We start from the raw sequence: 20,953 nt of genomic DNA, 5'->3' as shown, positions 1-20,953 counted from the left end.
ATCTGGAAAACGGTAAGACTTCTGGAATTGAAAACTTAATTTTTCAAATAAAGTTTTCCATATCTTTCATTAGCAAATCTTTTCTTTAAGTTCATTATCAAAATCTGAACTGAATACGGACTACCACCTCATATATATTACTATAGCGATCTCAGTTCTTTCTTGATTTGCTCTGTAAAATAGATGCGGTGCTTCTATTTTCAGTTCCAACAGGTCTCAAAAAATAAACTGTTCAAGCACATGAAGAAATTAGTGAGAATACTTATAGGTTTCCAAATGATTGAGTTTTCATTATTCTTATCATAACTGTGTAAGTGCAAACTATAGAGAGTTATGCAAATGTTAGCTATTATCATTAGGTAGGCTCTTCCAGTAAAAGATTAAAATATGCCTGTTCTAGTACATATCTATGAAGCCCTGGTGGCATGGTGGTTAAGAGCTAGGCTGTTAACCAAAAGGTCAGCAGTTCGAATCTACCAGCCACTCCTTGGCAACCCTATGGGGCAGTTCTACTCTGTCCGATAGGGTTGCTAGGAGTCAGAATCAAGTCCACTGCAATGTGTCGGTTTAGTACATACCTATAGTTTCTTAAAAAATGTGGTTTGTGTTGTGCCCCATACAGGGAGCTTATCAACATTCATATGCCCACCTCCATCACCAGGGCAGAGTCTGTAAGTCTTGATGCCAAGCAGAACTTCAGGAAGATTAAGGAAAGTCTGGACTATTTTTCTTCCAAGTTTTCAAAATAATTTCAAGCAACCCTTCCTTTTATGGTACAATAATTTATATTTCTAAATTTTCTATGGTTTTTGCTTGTCTCTTGACTGTGCCATCTTTATTTTTCCTCTTCCTTTGTATTGGATTTTTATCGTTTACAGTATATTTTATATACTTCCTCTCATTAAACTCCTCCAGCAACTAATTAAGGTATTATGAGATGATGGGCATATGGTCTGTTAATTGCTCTTGCAGCTTGACGCAGAAAGAAACTGAAGCTTAGCGAGGTGTAAAGTTGATCAATTGCCTACCACCTAACAACTGATAAGAGGCAGTGTAGAAAAGGGAGCCGAGTTTTCTGATCCCAAAGTCCTGTTCTGTTCCCATCATATCATGACTTTTCCCGAAAATATTCCCAACATTGTTGGGGGCGGCAGGCATTTAGTAAAGTGTTCACTTTGTAATTGTGAGAATGACTCACCTGACAACCAAAGATGCAAATGTATTTCCTTTACAAACACAATTTGAGCTGCGAATTGCTACCTTGAGTAAGTTCCTTATGAAACGAAATGGGAATTCCGTTGCTAGGACATTTGCCAAGGGTATTCATTGTGACATGCACATCTAAAAGGAAAGATTGAAATAACCGTGGGCATGAAAGCATAAGCAGACTTAACCATCGCGCTTCTAACGATGCTAATTTTTCTGAATGTCTTCAGAAAGTAAGTCATTAGGTCAAGAAAAATAGTGTCAGAATAGATACAGTCTACTAATTTTCTGACTGCTAGTGAGCACACGATGCTTCTTAGCAATGATCTGTGTACCGGATCATAGGAAAATAAATGTCATGTCTGCAGGTAGATCAGTGGGACCCAAGGACAACGAGAAGTTTCAAAGCTGGCGATTATTAAACCATGTTGCTTCATTCTCTGGATTCTTTATCATTTTTCTTATCACCAAATTATTAAATAAAAGAAACACACTTTAGTACCACAGTTAGCCTCGTTTCATCTGTGAACATTTACCAAGACTTAGAACAATTAATTTGGAATTTATGTGCCAAAAATAACTTAATCAAATGGTAAGGACACTAGAACAACAACAAAACCCGAGGGAAAGTATGCTGTTGCAGCAAAGATGGAAACTAGTTTCCAGACGACGTTGTTCAGAGGTGTGGCCTTAAATTTCCAACGTAGACTTCTGTCTGAGCGTTCCAATTGATGTTTTTTTTTCTGCTTTAAGATCCTACATGAAAAGTATTATTTATAAATTTATATTTAGTTTATTATTATTATTTATATATTTATATTTTGTTTATTATGGTTTCCTTTTTAGTGATTGTTGCAGAAATTAAATAGTTATCATCCTAAAAGAAAAATATAATTTTACGTGACATAAACTGTCAGGGCGAATGTTCTCAGGGAGCCTAAAGTATGCATACAGGTTATGCAATTCTTAATGACTGGAAGAATAGAAGAGTTCCGGTGAGAATTATTTCATAATCAATATCTTCCAGGCACCAGTTGATTCAGAAAAGTGTAGGATAGAAATCAGTGGGGCAGCACTGGGAGCTCTGGTTTAGCAAAAGGCCTTGCAGCTGTCTGTCCATGTAGCACAGCTCAGGTGCAACATCCACGTTGGATGGCATTGGACACCTGGCTTAGAAGCTTCACGTAGCAGAGGATAAAGGTCTACTTCTCAGGGTCTCCACAAAGGACAAGCACAGGTGCCAGAGTCTCCACATTCAGGCAAGCCCAGCACTCTGATTACCCTCCAGGAATTTTTGGTTTATTTATTATTCCTTCTGAGTCCACATGCAATGTACCACCATTTTTTTCCCCCCAAAAGCAATGTTGGCCAGTGTATTAGTTTCCTAAGGCCACTGTAAAAACAAAGTATCACAAACGGGGTGACTTAAAACAACAAAAATGTATTCTCTCCCTGTTCTAGAGCTAGAAGTCTGAATTCAGGGTATCAGCACAGCGGTGCTCCTTTCAAAGGCTCTGGGGGAAGATCCTTGCTGGTCTCCTCCAACTCCTGGTAGCCCAGGCATCCTTTGACTTGAGGCGGCTTAACGCTAATCCCTGCCTAGGTCTTCATGTGGCCATCTTCCCTCTGTGTCTTTTTTCCATTTCTTATAATGACAAAGTAACATTTGATTAGGGCTCACTCTATTTCAGTATGACTTCATGTAAACTTAACTAATTACTTCACAAAGATGCTCTTTCCAAATAAGATCACATTCATAGGAATCCAGGGTTAGGACTTGATCCTATCTTTCTGGGAGGCACAAATCAACGCATAAAGTTCAGTAACATTTTTGACAGTCTAATTTGTTTAAAGGTTTTCAGGGAAAGAGATATCACTGTGGTCAAATTCTCATACAGCAGGGGAAAGGTTTTGGTTTATCTTGTGCTCAGATTGGAAACTCCAGTGGCTTAATGGTTAAGAGGTACAACTGCTAACCAAAAGGTCGGCAGTTCGAATCCACCAGGCACTCCTTGGAAACCCTATGGGGCAGTTCTACTCTGTCCCATAGGGTCAGAATTGACTAGAGGGTAACCGGTTTGGTTTTTTGTTTTTTTGCTCAGGTCAGAGCCATTTCTTCTGTGATGGCATGGGGTTAGAGTAAAGATAAGACGGTTCTAAAACAGATTTTTTTTCCCCCCACTAGCTTCATTTGTTTCCTACCATCTCGAGGTAGAAGACACTGAAATTTTAGTAAAGCCAAATGTATTTCCCAAACTTAAACAAGATCCAAAATCAGCCACAGCTAAGGCACATAACAGAGGCAGCCCACATAGCTGCTATCAATTAGGAACCTCCAGAGAAGAGTTTAAGAGATGACTTTTAAGGCCAGTCCTAAGTGATGGCATATATTCAGTCATGGGGAAAATGTGCAGCCACAGCAAGACGGTGGCTGGGCGAGCTCTGCTCTTAGCCAGCACTGCCCATTTCTGTGAATTTGGATGAGGTGCTCCTTCCTCAGGGATAATGCAGCCCTGTACCAGAGAGATCAGCTTGTTGAGCTAAACAGAGTAGATTTCAGCACCCCGTGATCACCCCGCTGAGCAACCTGTGTAAGGACCAACTTGCTCATGTGTGAGAGACGTTAGTTTCAAAATCAGCAGCAAGGAAACCCTCAGAGAGTGAATTAGCAGCAATTGTTAACACATAGGAAGGATGGAGCAGAACCAAGAGGGCCATTTGCTGTACTTGTAGGTTATTAGGAAATAGAGATGGGATTTATAACCAGCAAACTGGGTGCTTACTTGAAGGAGAAGAAAAGACATTAAATATTTTACTTCTTCAATATAAAGAAGTGAATATTGCAATGTAGCCATCTTATACCCAAACCTTATAGGGTATCTTTTTCATGGATGATGGGGAAAGGACATCAAAGAGGGTTCCAGGTGGAGGAAACAAGATGAAAGGAAAATCGTGGTTCACACTTCTGACAGAAAAACCAAGTGTGGCCAGAGTACAGTCAACAAGATGTAGAATTGGGTGGGATGGCAAAACTTCTGTGGGAAAGATGAGTGGGGCCTAGTGTTACTTGTTAGGGAATTTGGATTTTATTTCAAGTGCAAGTCACTGAGGAATTTTAAGCAAGAACATAACACGATTCTTTTCTTTTGCGTTAAAAGCGTTACTCAAGCTGATGTATGGAAAATGGACTGGAAGTTTCTAAGAACAATTGAGACCAGTAAAAAGGCTATTTAATAACCCAGGTGAGAGATAATGGTGGGTAGAACTCTGATTGCAGCACTGGAGATAGAGAAAAGTAGATGGGTTGGAGACATATTTGGAATTAGAATAATCAGAGGACCCTGTGCTATGAAAAAAGTGTGAAGTGGGGAAAAGAGAGGAATAAGTGTTTACTACCAATTTTCTTGCTTGAACTATTTATGGATGATGGTATCATTGTTTTGTTTTTGTGGGGCAGGAGGAGTAGAGAGAAGTTTGCTTTAGAAGTTCTTCTGAAAGCCCTTTGTATGTACTGCATGATTCTGGCTTTATCGGCCATGTTGTGTTTTAATCTCCCTCCACTTTACAAAACTAAAAGTGATATGAAAATATGGAATGACACATATCCTACATACCAATTAGGGAAAATGCAGAACTGATTTATTGGTGGCTAATTCTGCAAGTTTAACAAATAGGGAAAGGAGGAATTATATAGTATTACTCAAAGCCTTACTACTTTGTATTCTAACTGAAGGAGTTTTCATAGATGTGTTTTCATGACCATAAAACAAATGTTATTGTGTTTAGGGGCCCTTGAGTTGGTTCCAACTCATAGCGACCCTATGTACAACAGAATGAAACAGTGCCTAGTCCTGTGCCATCCTCACAATTGTTGCAATGTTTGAGCCCATAGTTGTAGCCACTATGTAAATTTATCTCCTTGAGGGTCTTCCTCTTCTATCTTGCCAGGAAACCCTGGTGGTGCAGTGGTTAAGTGCTATGGCTGCTAACCAAAAGATCGGTAGTTCAAATCTACCAGTCACTCCTTGGAAACTCTATGGGGCAGTTCTACCTTGTCCTATAGGGTCACTATGAGTCAGAATTAACTTGTCAGCAATGGGTTATTTATTTATTTATTTATTTATTTCCTACCTTACTAAGCATGACGTCCTTCCCAGGGACTGGAACCTCTTAATAACATGCTCAGAACGTGAGACGAAGTCTCACGGTGCTCCCTTCCAAGGAGCACAGAAGAAATACAAGGCTGTATTTCTTCCCAGACAGACTTGTTCATTCTTCTGGCAGTCCATGGTATATTCAATTTTGTTTGTTAACACCATAATTCTAAGGTATTGATTCTTCTTCAGTCTTACTCATTCATTGTTCAGCTTTCGCCTGCATATCATGGCTTGGGTCATGCCCACCTTAATCCTCAAGGTGACATCTTTGCCATTTAACGCTTTAAAGAGATCTTTTGCCACATATTTGCCCAGTGAAGTATTTGCTGACTGATATTTCCATAAGTGCTGATCGTGGATCCAAGTAAAATGAAATCCTTGACAACTTCAATATTTTCTCCATTTATCATGATATTGTTTATTGGTTCAGTAGTGAGAATTTTTATTTTCTTTATCTCGAGGTGCAATCCATACTGAAGGCTGTAGTCTTTGACCTTTATCAGTAAGTGTTTTAGGTCCTCTTTGCTTTCAGTGAGCAAGGTCGTGTCATCTGCATATTGCAGGTTATTATTAAATCTTCCTCCAATCCTAATGCCACCATCTTCTTCACATAATCCAGCTTCTTGGATTATTTGCTCATCATAGACATTGAATAAGTATGGTAAAAAGATACAACCCTTATGCACACTTTTCCTGATTTTAAACCACGCAATACCCCCTTGTTCTATTCAAATGACTGCTTCTTGGTCTATGTACAGGTTCGGCATGAGTACAATTAAGTGTTCTGGAATTTCCATTCTTTTCAATGCTATCAGTCTTTTGTTATGATTCATGCAGTCAAATGCCTTTGTATAGTCAATAAAACATAGATAAACATCTTTCTGGTATTCTCTACTTTCAACAAAGATCCATCTGACATTAACAATGATATCCTTCATTCCACTTCCTCTTCTGAATCAGACTTGACTTTCTGGTAGTCCCCTGTCGATGTACTGTGGAAGCTATTTTTGAATTACCTTCAGCAAATTTTACTTATGTGTGATATTAATGATATTGTTTGATAATTTCTGCATTCTGTTGGATCACCTTTCTTTATAGTGGGCAAAAATATGAATCTCTTCAAGTCAGTTGTCCAGGTCGCTGTTTTCCAAATTTCTTGGCATAAACAAGTGAGCACTTTCAGTGCTGCGTTCGTTTGTTGAAACGTCTTAATTGGTATTCTATCAATTCCTGGAGCCTCGTTTTTCACCAATGGCTTCAGGGAAGCTTGGACTTCTTCCCTTCAGTACTATCGGTTCTTGGTTGTATATTACCTCCTAAAATGGTTGAACATCAACCAATTCTTTCCATCTTCTTTTGATGCTTCCTGCGTCGCTCAATATTTTGCCTATAGAATCCTTCAAAAATTTTTTTTGTTTGTTTTTCAGTTCTTTCAGCTTCAGAAATACCAAGTGTGTTCTTCCCTTTTGGTTTTCTAACTCCAGATCTTTGCACATTTCATTACAATACTTTGTCTTCTTGAGCTGATCTTCGAAATCTTCTGTTCAGCTCTTTTACATCATCATTTCTTCTATTTGCTTTAGATACTCTACATTCAAGGGCATGTTTCAGAGTCTCTTCTGATATCCCTTTTTGTCTTTTCTTTTATTCCTGTCTTTTTAATGACCTTTTGCTATCTTCATGTATGATGTCATTTCACAACTTGCCTATTCTTCTGTCATTATTGTTCAATATGCCAAACCTATTCTTGAGATGATCTCCAGATTCAGGTGGGACACACTCAAGCAAATAAGTTTCTTAATCCTTTATGGGCCCAGACTAACAAAAGGAAGCTCTTGTAGTGTAGTAAAATAAGCCTGGTGAAAGATGACACACTAGCAATGCAGAAAGATGTGCAACCACTGAGAGTGTAAACTGGCATTGATATGCAAAATCATAGGACAAAACTTCAGAACTGTGGTCCTATGGTGGCACCAATAGTTAAGTGCTCACCTCTTAGCCTAAAGGTTGGCAGTTTGAACATGCCCAGTGGCACCTCAGAAGACAGGCTGCTGATCTGCTTTCGAAAACCATATGGAGCAGTTCTTCTCTGCACGTGTGAGGTGGCCATGAATCAGAATTGACTAATCAGCAACTAACAGCAACAAGAGATTCTTTGTAGAGGAGGTAACATTTGAGCAAGCACATAAGGGGTTTGTGTGATTGTTAGGCTGAGATAAAGGAAAGAAGAGGCAAAAAGAACAGACTTAGCAATGATCCAAATTTTTAAAGTTAAGATTGTCTTTAGGTTACATGTATTCCTTTCTGAGTACGCCATGGATGATTTTAGGGAAGAATTTGTGTCTAGGTATGGAGGACATTGAGCTTAATGTTGAGAAATTTGTCTTGTGCTATATGCAACAAAGACTCATTGAAAACTTTTTGAGAAATTCAATAACATCTTTCAAAGTAGTTTTCAGGTGTTACAGTTTTAATTTCATATTTTCATATTTTTTACCCTTTGTGTATATTTTCTGTCTTGCAGTTTGTTATTACTCTAAGCATGCTGTTCTAATATATTATCTTTTTTTGTTTTATGTACTTTCCCTTGTTTGCCTTTTTCTCTGTGTGTTCCTCTCATGCATACAATTTAGAATAAAAATTATAGATTATATAAAAATCAATATAGTTGAATAATTGCATATGATATAAAAATCAATATGATTAAATGATGGATTGACTTCTGCATCAAAAGTAGCTGTTACGAAATGCTCTTAAATGAATTAATATAATATGCAACACACCAGAAAGTTTTAGAAAAAACGAGATTATATTTGGGGTGTTTAGTGGATAATTAGAAATGAAAAAGGTATTTATAACCAGCAAACTCGGTACAGAGATTTTTTGAAGAATAAACAATTTAAATACTATAAAAGAAAATATAAGAATGCAACCATATTTACAGTGCCATGATGTCCAGTTCATTCTCTTCTTCTTTTTGCTATTTATTCCTAATTTAATACTCTCCTTATAGCATATTAATTAAAAGATTTTCTTATTTTTTTTTAACAACCTCCTGCTGAGTTGATGACACAATCTCAATCTAGAAGTACTGAAACAAGTCATATGTACCATCATTTAGCACCTTCAGGTCTAGAATCCACATATGGTTCAACTCAAAACCAAACTCATTGCCACTGAGTCAATTCCAACTCACAATGACCTTAGAAAACAGAGTAGAACAGCCCCATAGGGTTTCTAAGGAGCAGCTGGTAGATTCAAACTGCCGACCTTTTGGTTAGCAGCCAAGCTCTTAACCACTGTGCCACCATGGCTCCACATATGGTTCGACCAAAGACCAAACCCACTGCTGTCCAGTCGATTCCAACTCATAGCAGCCCTATAGGACAGAGTAGAACTGCCCCGTAGAGTTTCCAAGGAGCACCTGGTGGATTTGAACTTTTTGGTTAGCAGCAGTAGCACTTAACCACTACGCCACCAGGGTTTCCACATATGGTTCAGACCCCTCAAATTAGAATTCAAGTTCTATCTCCCCAACTCCATTGTTTTGGAATAATTAATAAGATAAATGAGTGGGTGAAAGGAAGAAGTCAGTATATAGAAGCAGAATTCATAAAGACTGAGAGTCAAAATATGCACACAAACTAAGAAGTATGGTTTTACTTACTAGGGAATAACTTTAGTATATTGCTTTTGGAAACCCTGGTGGCATAGTGGTTAAGTGCTATGGCTGCTAACCAAAGGGTCGGCAGTTCAAATCCACCAGGCGCTCCTTGGAAACTCTATGGGGCAGTTCTCCTCTGTCTTATAGGGTCGCTATGAGTTGGAATTGACTTGACGGCACTGGGTTTGTTTTTTTTTTTTTTTTTTTGGTTTTTATATTGCTTTTATATTCTTAAGTAAATGTACTACTTTGAAATGAATATTTAGTAAAGATTCAGTTATTGAGGTGTGTACTTATATATATATGCATACACATGTGTATATATACATACACATACATATACCCATATTTATATGTATGCATTATAAACACATAGTCAAAGAGTAACCAAGTAATAACAAATGAAAGAAAATCATGCTGGAATATTTTTAGAATTTTCCTTGGATAATGGATACTATCTTCAAAGGAAAGGAATGATTTTATTGTTAAATTGCAGGTTCTTTTAGGAGAAACATTATAAGAATTTGTCTAGATATTTTACATAATAATTTTAGCCTAAAACCCCACAGCTGTTACTACGTCTCTGCTTGGACACAGACACCACGTTATTAGAACAGAAGCAGAATATTGTCTTTCTCAGTTGACTGACGCGTTTGATTACTGTTCACTTATTTTGTGTATTAGCTCTATTGAGAACCAGAAGAAGTCCGAATAGACGTAATTTTATATTTTCAAATAGATAAAATATTTTTATATTCTCATATGCTGAAGTGATACATACACACACACACTAGGTCACTTGAATGAGATTCATGAAGAAAATGTTAATTATTTCTATTTTATCATAGGACTTTCATAAATCATTTGGAGACCTTCAGAGTTGCCCTTTGAAATCATCATGAAAATGTCATTTAAAGATATAATTATCACATTAATACTAAAAATAGCTTAATGCTGATTTTTTAAAAACTGATTTCTATTGAGTAGTTGAATAGTGTAATGGAAAGTGAATGAGCTTTGGAGCCAAATGACTTCTTGTGGTATTGTGACTTACTAGCTTTGTGGCGTTTGGCTTTGATCCTCAGTGTCCTCATCTGTTGATGAGAAAAGCAGGACCTTCTTTACAAAATTATTATAAGAATTGAAGATAATAGTTCTTTGAACAGTGCTGACAGACACACCACAGGCTGCATTAGTCTTCTAGGGTTGCTGTAATAGATTCCCACAACCTTGGTGGCTCACATCAGAAATTTGTTCTCTCATAGTTCTGGAGGCCAGAAGTCCAAAATGAATGTGTCGACAGAACCACACTCCCTTTGGAGGCTCTAGGGGTGAATCTGTTTCTTGTCTCTTCTAGCTTCTGGTAGCTGCCTGGCATACCTTAGCATTCTATGGCTTGTGGCAGCATCACTCCAATCTCTCCTTCAGTCTTCACACCACCTTATCCTCTGTGTTAAAAATTTCCTCTCTTGTAAGTATACATGTGATTGCATTTAGGGCCCACCAGGGTAATCTAGAATACCCTCTCCTCTCAAGATCCTTAACATTATCACACTTTTTTCCATGTAAAGTATTATTCAGTAATTTGCCATATATGGTAATATTCACAGGTTTGGGGATTAGGATGGGGTCACATGTTTTGGGGGACCCCATTTAGCCCACTACCTATGCATTAAATAAATACTGGCTCTTTCAGTCCTATTTTCTTTAAGCGTGTCTGGAAAACTCCCGTGTTAGAAATTCTTGAGCTGGAATGGTTTTAGAAATCATGTTATAAAACAGTTCAGTAAAGAGGGAGTTGCTTCAAGCTAAGCCACATGGGAATTTGTAATTTGATAGGGTATCCCTCCTCAAATATTCAAGTCCAAAGACTCAATTTTAATTCATCCACAGAGGACAGGTCAATATTAACAAAAAATATCATTTAAATAGCTTGCAAATATTTGGAATGATAAACAACGTCAATCACACAGATAGGACCTTCATCCCCTAAGATAAAATATATTCGGTAGCCTGAGTCAACCAGTTTCATGGTGAGTAAAAAATTAAGACAAACAAACAAATTTAAAAAATGGGTGAAGGACTTGAGTAGATATTTCATCAAAGAAGATATAAAAATGGCCAATAAGCACATAAAAACACGCTGAACATCATTAGCCATTAAAAACCCAAACCAAACCTGTTGCTACTGAGTCGATTCCAATTCACAGAGACCCAATAGGACAGAGTAGCACTTCCCCATTGGGTTTCCAAGGATCGGCTGGTGAATTCGTACTGCCGACCTTTTGGTTAGCAGCCACGCTCTTAACCACTGTGCCACCAGGGCTCCTCATTAGCCATTAGACAGATGCAATTTGAAACCGCAAGGAGATACCACTTCACCCCCACGAGGGCGGTTAAGATCAAAAAACCAGAAAATAGCAAATGTTGGCAAGGATGTGGGGAAACTGGAACTCTCATCCATGTAAAATGGTGCAGCTACAGGTGGGTGGTTCTTAACAAAAGTTAAACATACAGCTACTGTTGTTGTGTGGTGTGGAGTTGATTCTGACTCATAGAGATCCTAAATTTGTGAAAAGTAAAACTGCCCATCGGGTTTCCTAGGCTATAATCTTTACGAGTGGAGCCTTTGTGGCACAGTGGTTAAGAGCTAGGCTGTTAACCAAAAAGTTGGTGGTTTGAATCCACCAGCTGTTCCTTGGAAACTTTAAGGGGCAGTTTCACTCAGTCCTATAGGGTCACTATGAGTCGGAATCAACTCGAGGGCAAAAGGTTTCATTTTGGTTTTTCAGTTTTTTTTAGGGGAGCAGATCACCAGGTCTATTTTCTCGAAGAAGAGTTAATTAGTTTGAGCCTCAGACCTTTCAGTTAGCAGCCTGGTGCTTTATCCTTTGTGCCACCAGGGCTAAAAATTACCATATGACTCAGTAATTCCACTTTTAGGTATATACTCAAGAGACTTGAAAGCAGCAACTCAAATACACCAGTGTTCATTACAGCGCTATTCAAAATAACCAAAAGGTTGAAACATCCCAAATGTCCATTGACAGATAAATGAATAAATAAAATGTAGTACACATATACAATGGAATATTAGTCATGAGGAGAAAAGAAGTCCAGATAGGTGCTGCAATATGGATGAGCCGTGTAAACATTATTTTCAATGAAATAAGTCAATCACAAAAGGACAAATATTGTATGATCTCACACATAAGAAAACCTAGAATGTGGCTGTAGAGAGAGGAAGTTTAATAGTGGTTACGGGGCAGAAGGGAGGGGGGATGGGGAAATCACTGTTTAGAGGCATTGAGTTTCTGTTTATGCTGATGGAAAACTTGGCAGCAGATACTGGTGATGGCTCCACAGTGTGACTGATGTAGCTGGTGTCACTGAATTGTGCATATGAAAGATGTTAATTTGGCAAATGTTAAGTTATCTGTATTTTTACAACAATAAAAAAATTAAGGCAAGTAAAGTCTCACAAAATATGATACCTGTTGATTTCTGCAAATACATTTTTGAAATGTGATGTTTTATTGTAAAAGTGTATGAAAAATAATACCTTATGATACACTTTAAGTTTATACATCATATTTTTACAAAAATATAGTCATCATTAGTTTATAAAACTTTGCGGTAATGTTAGGCATCGTCTAATTTTTTTAGTGCTACGTGCTCTGTCAGTAGGTTAGATGGGACCTTAAGTAACTTAACATGTTTGCAAAGTTAGTATCTGGTTTCCTAAAAATTCACAGTAAAATGTTGGTCCATTTTATTGATTCTCATGATGGGTAACACTCTATCCTTTAAGGTATAATCTTCATGTAATATACATTTGTTTCAGTTTATTTTGTGACAACCAAAATATCTACATTAGGATATCCTAAAAATTCATTTTTATTCAATCATTAAATATTTATTGGGAAAAATTGGACCAGGTTTTGAAAGTCTTTCTGTTTTAACCTAACTTCTTAAAACTTTTAAAGTCTGTGTAATTCGTAGAAAGTAATGAGTAACACTACAGTCCTATCTTTTCAGAGCCACTCCTAAGGTATGATTTGTGGATATAGGGATATCCCTAAGGAAAGGAATTGAGAGGAAACACGGAATAATCTCAGCTGTGAGAATCTATCAATGAGGATGCTGAGTAATTGAAACTGGCTTAAAAAATAGATAACTTAATATGTATATATTAAAAGAAATAGTGGTCCAAATAAAGGCAATGGTTTTGGTTTGGCTTGGGTAGTGCAATTGGTTAAGCACTGCACTACTAGGTAAAAGTTTGGTGATTCTAACCCACCCAGCCAGGCCTGGCGATCTCCTCCTCAAAGGTCACAACCTTGAAAACCCTATGGAGCAGTTGTGCTCTGCACATATGGGTTCGCCATGAGACGGAATTGACTCGACACTAACAGCAACAACCATAGTCCAAATAAAAGGTGAGTTTCAGAACTGGTCGGTTCACTGGTTCAATAATTAAACAAGGATTCAGGTCACTCCCATCTCTCTGTTCTGTGATCTATACAGCATTAACTTCATTCTGGTTTCTCCCTTTGTCATAATTTCCAAGATCATTCAAGGCTACATTGTCTCTTGATTAAATCCCATGCAAAGTGTAAGACTGTCAATTCTTCTCACTTAAGAGTGAGGAAGAAATTTCTGTTGAGAGACAATTCTCCATGAATCTCTCATGTTTTTGTTTTTTACATCTTCTGAGCAAAGACATTAACAGATGGCTGTTATTGTCATTGCAGACTATTTGTTCAAAGTTGTTTGGATAGCAAACAGACTTGAAAGATAGTGTGTCTCTCTCCAAGCAGGGAGTAGATGTTTTTCCTGACCATGATAATAAAGGTGTCTCCCACCAGGGAAAAGATTATGTAGGTTTTCTAGTAGTCCCCTTATAAGACTGGGAATTTCTTAGCTGTGTCACAGACCTACTCTGTATAGCATCCACCTGGGCACAGCTCCATTTCAACCTTATGGGACTTGGAGTGCAGGGGGAACCATTGTGAACACGAAGCTTACATCATCTGTGTTGTGCTGTCTCTGACCCGGGGGTCTCTGTGTCTTCTGATATCCTCTAGAAAATTGGCAGGCTAACTTGTTAAGCAGCTAAAATCTCAGCTCTTTTGTGATACCTGACAATTTCTAAAAACATCTCTAGCAAAGCTCTCTTCTCATGGGGCATTAGCCAAAGTTGGGTTGCAGGTTGTTCCTGAACCAACACGTTGTTCCTGTCACTGGTTCCAGAATACTCAAATGTATTTCAGATTCGACAAAACGACGTTTTTGAAAAGAATCAAAATTACTCAAATTCGTTTATGTTGATGACAGAGTTTTTAATATACACCAGTTATATTTCAAAAGATCAAAATTCCTGATTTAAGGACATTCAGAACAATTGTCTCCGAAGAAATTCTGTTTCCTAACAAGAGAGTTTCTACCGAAGGTTTGCAGCGTCTGTCCGTCTTAACCTTTGAAGTGACAATTTCAAAATGTAGAAAGTAACCTTTATCTGTCTTGTTCAGGCACACTTTTAGAAGCCAAAAGTTCATTTTTTGACATATTCACTAAGGATAATGGATGGCCTTTGATAATTATGTGGCTTTAACATGAGTGATGAATTATTAAATACTTTGATGCTGTTTATTTAACTTGCATGACAAATCTTACTTTTAAAGCTCTCTTCTGAGTGTTAACACTTATATTTATCCTGTTTTGCTTACTTAGATAAGTAGGATTTTTTTTTTTTCAATGTTAAGCTACTATTTATATCACTACCAGCAGAAGATACTTCAAGTACTTTTCCTTCATTGCTTTTCTTCAGAACACATTATCTGATTGTCTATTTTTCTCGTTATATACAAAATCATTATAGAGAGGAGCTGGTGGCTTTGGCCCATTCACCATTTAGAACATAAAGCTTTCATTTTTTTTTTTTTTTTGTCATGCATGATTAGTGAGATAAGTTCTGGATTCTGAGACTGAATAATAGGAATGCATCTCAAATCATCCATTATTCACTGGGGAAATATTTATATGTGCCTAGTCCCCAAATCAAAAACAAAGCCATTGCCATCGACTCGATTCCAACTCATAGTGACCCTATAAGACAGAATAGAACTGCCCCATAGTGTTTCCAAGGTTGTAAATCTTTACAGAAGCAGACTGCCACATCCTTCTACCATGGAGTGGCTGGTAGGTTTTAACTGCTGACCTTTGGTTAGCAACCATGTGATTTAATTGCCACACCACCAGGAATCCTATACATCTATTGTGTGCCGGGAATTGCAGACATAAAGAAGTAAAGCATACACATTCCAGAAATCAATGCAACATGAAGTCCATAGTTCACAGACTGTTGAATATTTCCCAAGAGAAGAAAAAATTAAGATACCTAAAGCTTTCCAAAATAAAGTAAGAAAGAAAAATATTTGCAAAGGACAGGCTCTCTAATATTTGTACATTCTGCACAGAAATATCCACCATGAAGGGCATGCGTTTTTATATTTGATCATTTTTTATACACGGAATGTATTTTGTACAAATATTAGGCCTTCAAACAATGGGAATACAGTAGAGAAAAGAGACAAAGCCCCCTGCTGGAGCTTCAAGTGCAATGAGGAGAAAGACATTAAGCATTATTTTCATAGAATAATGTAAATAAATATGGAAATATAAATACTTGAAGTACTCAGAAGGCAAATTACAGGGTGTGATGAGACAGTATCTTAGGAATTCTAATTTAGATTACAGAGTCTGGGAGGTCCTCTTTGAGCAAATGATAGCTAAGTGGATACCCAAAGGATAAATAGGACTCAATTACATGAAGACGGTGAGTGGAGAATTCCGGGCAGAAGTAAGAGAGCAGCATACAGAACAGCTCAGGTGAGGGGAAAAAAACAGGAGTGTTTGTAACCAGAGATTCTTTTGAGGAAATGGTAAAAGGCAACATATGTAGAGTATAAACCAAAAAACCCCAACCCACTGCCAGCAAGTCTGACCCTATAGGACAGAGTAGAACTACCCCATAGGGTTTGCAAGACACAGCAGGTGGATCCGAACTGCAGACCTTTCGGTTAGCAGCCAAGCTCTTCACCACTGCACCACCAGGGCTCCATGTACAGTATAGTGAGCAAAAAAGACAGGGCACAGGGAGAACACAGAAGGTACTGTGCTTTTAAAAACACATTACTGTCTCCACAGGAGTATCCCTAAATCTCAGCAAAAGTTTGACATACATGTACAGATTCAGGTTAACTGTATTAGAACATTGGCGCTCACCCAAACCACACATCAAAATCCTTCTTATTAATCATGTTTTCAGGATGGCTGAGGGTTTCCTCATTTAAAAATACATGATCATTTTATTCATCTCAGAAAAAAAGAACACATTTATGCCCTTTATTTTATGAAAGACTAGGTTGTTTTTGTTAGTTGCTGGTTAGTCATCTCTGACTCACGGCAACCCCATGTACGACAGGATGAAACACTACCCACTCTCTGGACCATCTTCACAATTGTTAGGATGCTCAAGTCCATTGTTTTACCCACTGTGTATTTTGAGTGCCTCCCATCCTAGAGAGTTCATCTTCCAGTAATATATTAGGCAATATTCCGTTGTGATCCAGAGAATTTTCATTCTCTATCTTTGGAAGTAGAACACCAAGTCTTTCTTGCTTATCTGTCTTAGTCTAGAAACTCCATTGAACCCTGTCCACCTGGGTAACCCTGCTGGTATTTGAAAGATTGATGGCATAGCCTCCAGTATCATGGCAACACCAAGCCATCATGGCAGAGCAAACTGACAGATGAGTGGTGGGTAAAAGACTATAAAATAAACCCATTGCTGTCGAGTCGATTCTGACTCATAGCGACCCTATAGGACAATAGTATGATAAAAATTTAACCTTTAATGGATATCATAATGATAGGAGGGACAGCGCTGCATAAAACAAAACAACAACAACACAAAACAAAACAAGCTCTGAACTAAATGGAAGTCCTAGATTTACCAGCAACTGCCTCAAATCTCTGTCCAATTACATTTGAATCTAATAAATAAGAAGCATCAATTTACCAGATAATTCAATAATATACACATAGTATACAGATCCCATGGAAAACCACAAAGAAGTGTGAATCTGTGAAGACTTGCGTGCATTTTATTAGATTTGTTTTTTATTCTCAGGATCCCTATTTACTTCTGGTTTCTAGCTCTGTAACAAACAGAGGCGTTTCAATGAAGTATTTCTATACTTAGAAATAAATGGTGATTACAATCAGACAGGGGGTTACCTTCACTGTTCAAGGAGACTGAAGGGCAAAATGTTAAAAAGAATGCATACTGAAAGCTTTGCAGACTAATTTATTGTTTTAAATGGTTTTATTAGTCACAAACATGAACATATTATTTACACTTGAATAAACTTGCCCTTTTAAAATTGAGAAGGGAATTAAATTCAAAAGACTTTATTATATAAAACAAAAATTTATTTTTCAGCAAAATTATTTTTATCCATTTTTTTTTAGAGATTATGTGGAGTTTGTTTCTTAATTTGGAATTCAGATAATTACAATGATAATAATAATGGTGATAATAATAATAATACCTCTTACTAAGTCGAAGCAGCTGGAAATAGAAAATCTAAGCTGCTATTCAGCACATAATCACTATGCAAATATTCCCACAGCTTGTATGATTTTTCAAACTATTATCTCAAGAGCAACAAACCATTATATTAAAAAGTTGAGAGAGAGAGCACAACAAAAAGATGTTTTGCATATAGAGTTTGGGACATTTATAGTCAATTCAACATTGATTTAAAAATCCACTATTTTTATGGGATACAAGTAAGAAAAGCTTGGGGCTTATATTTAGCAACATTTCCCAGACAGAAATCATGTATATCTCTGTGTACATGTGTGCTTGTGTGTGTATTGTATTCAGTGAACTCTCTGATCTCTTCCTTATTGGCATTTAAGCATCTTGACTCTCACATATCTGAAAAAAAGTCCAACCCACATCCTTCCCTGCCATCTGTCTTCCTCTAACTTCTCCATTACAGACACATTTCTTAAAAAGTCTGGTTAAAGAGGCCCTTTCAACCCCTCACCTATCTTATCCTTAACTTCCCCTTTACAGACACATTTCTTAAAAAATCAAGTTAAAGGGGCCCTTTCCACCACTCAACTACCTTATCCTTATTCATTCATTAATTAATTCAAGAAATATTAACTGAGCACCATTCAGTTCTTTTGGTCTTGATTAAAGATTGTATACAAGAATCCTGACCAATAAAGGAAAATGCAGAACAGAATTTCAAATTTCCATGGAATCCTGACTTTCTGGAACCGCAGAGGCTGGATGACTGCTGAAAATATTGCTCTGAGATAACCTTTAAACCCTGAACAAAAAATATCCCCTGAAGTTTTCTAAAACCAAACAATAGTTTAACTTAATTAGTAAAAAATGGCAGCCTTGAACATTATAATCTTTTAAGAACTATCTATATGAGATCAAGTTGACAACAGCAACTTGGGCGATTAGATACGAATCTTAGGTGACAGTGAGTTTATGTTAATGGGGGAGGAACAACTCAGAAATGGAGGGTGAGAATGTTTGTACGAATCAAAGAATGTGATCAATGTCACTAAATTGTACATGTAGAAACTTATGAATTGGTGTATGTTTTGCTATGTATATTCTTAGCAACAACAAGATAAATTAAAAAAAAAAAATTAACTGAGCCCATCTGATCGACTGTGGACTGAAGATCCAATGGTGAGTAAAGAAAACACGGTGCCTGCCTCCAAGGATCTTCATTACTGGGAACAGTGGATATCACATGTACATTACAAGGGAGAGAGTGTTTGATTTTACCTATAATAGTGGGATTTGACCTATCGGGAATGTAAGAGATGTTGGCAGTAAGGAAGTACACTGAACCTAGGAGTAGACTGACCTAGAAGAGAGAAGAGGAAGGTATATTTGAACAAGAGGTCTATGGCAGAAGCAAATGTGGGGTATATACAAGACAAAGATAGGGGTAGATAATGTAAAAAAAAAAAGGAGTCCCTAGTTGTGCAAATTTTAATGTATTCAGCTGCTAACTAAAAAATTGAAGAAGTCCCCACAGAGGTGTCTCTGAGGAAAGGCCTGTGATCTATATGCAAAAAATCAGTCACTGAAAACCCTATGGAGCACAGTTCTACTCTGACACACAGGGGATCTCCATGAGTTGGAATAGACTTTACAACAACTGGATAATATTGAGAAAGGAAGAAAGGGAAGGCTCTATAGGAGATACAGGCTACCCAGGCCTTATAGGCCATGCTAAGCAGTATTGTCTTAGTCCCCAGAGCAAAAAAAAAAAAAAAAAGAAGAAGGAAAAGCCTTGTTTGTGTGTTTTGAAGAAGTGGGGGTATGATCAGATTTGCATTTTAAAGCAATAACTTTGTGCACAGCATGAAGAATGTTTGGAGAGCAGTGAGGTGCAGCTTCTACCATTGCACAGCAACTCCCCAGCCAAGGGAATTGGCTAGCTTATATCTTTATTTAAATCCACAGAAAATTTTTACTCTCAATCTTAGTGGAACTCAAGGTTTGTATTCCTAAGGACTGCTTTCTATCTCATTCTACGCACTCTCTCAAAGATTTGATTTATCTCCTAGCTTCAACTTTCTCTTATATGCTGATAACTTGGAAATATACATCTTCAGATAAATGTCCTCCCAGGCACCTCAAATGAAGTATGTTCAAGATTCAACCCTGCACTTCATCCTCAAAGCCTATGCTCCTTCTCGGTTCCCTAGCTGGAAATGATTTCATTGTTCACGTAAGCCAAAATTATCCTTGAAGCTAGTCTTATCCCAAATATCTAATCAAACACTGCTGTATTAGGGAGTCTATTCCACTCCCTGATTCTTTCTCAAGGCCTTCCACTTCCCTCATTCTCCATTGTAAACACTTATTTGAACTGCTGTCACCTCGTTGTCCCTCTCGAAGCTGTTTCACAAGTAACAGGCATAAGGAACTGTGTAGAGCAGTGAGTCATTAGTTCTTTTCTGTTTTAAGACATTAGAGGACTTCCACTTTCCTAAGGCCCAAATCCCTTAACCCATCTGAAGAGCCTTCGCTGCCCTTTTTAGTTATAGCTCTTGCCACTAGAACTCTACCTTTTAGTCATACTGATGTGAATGACTTTGTTACCCCAAATAGATGGTGCTGTTTTAAATCCTTAGGCCTTTATACAAACTATTCTCGTTACATACGCTCTCTTCCTAAACATTCCTCTGAGCCTGCTAACCTCAGTTTTCACGTCTCCATGTAGATATCATCTCCACTCCTTCCTCCAGGGAGCCTTTCCTAAGTTTTGAAATCTGCGTTTTCCTCAGTGATGTGCTATTACAGTGTTCTATTCTTTCCCCTAGAAAGGCATTTGTTATTCACTTATATTTATCCTGAAGAAGTCATATGCTCCAGTGCAGGAAAGGCTATGTCTACCTTAGTCAGCATTATATCAGCTCTGTTTATCACAAATAACTAGTACATACTATGTGTACAATAAATATTTATCCAGTTACTAATTCCCAATTTTAAAGAAACTATATACTCTTTAAAACATTTTTTTACCCCCATTTTAGGGTACTGAACTATAGGGTCACTATGAGTCAGAATCAATTTGACAGCAACGGGTTTGGTTTTTGGTTGAACCTAGCCAATAGTAGGTGCTCAGCAAGTGTTTATCAAATTAAAATTATTTATTTGTTAGCAACCTTAAAAGCAATAAAATTTCATTTATTAGGTAAATTGTATAATATTATTTAGTATTTCTTCTATGAATCAAAACATTTTATAAAATTAAAATTCCTATAAGTTACCATAGCTTCTTAATGAAGTGACAAAACAAATAAGGTTCAA

General features: G+C 37.3%; 1 protein-coding gene across 1 annotated transcript in view; it reads left to right on the top strand.

Annotated features, from left to right (window-relative positions):
• The window catches only part of GALNTL6 (polypeptide N-acetylgalactosaminyltransferase like 6), a 1,380,753-nt gene that overhangs the window by 399,395 nt on the left and 960,405 nt on the right, over positions 1-20,953 (top strand). The window lies entirely within an intron of this gene.

The sequence above is a fragment of the Loxodonta africana genome, chromosome 21, assembly GCF_030014295.1.
Source record: "Loxodonta africana isolate mLoxAfr1 chromosome 21, mLoxAfr1.hap2, whole genome shotgun sequence".
NCBI classification, from domain to species: Eukaryota; Metazoa; Chordata; class Mammalia; order Proboscidea; family Elephantidae; genus Loxodonta; species Loxodonta africana.
This window is presented reverse-complemented; position numbering and strand designations above follow the sequence as displayed.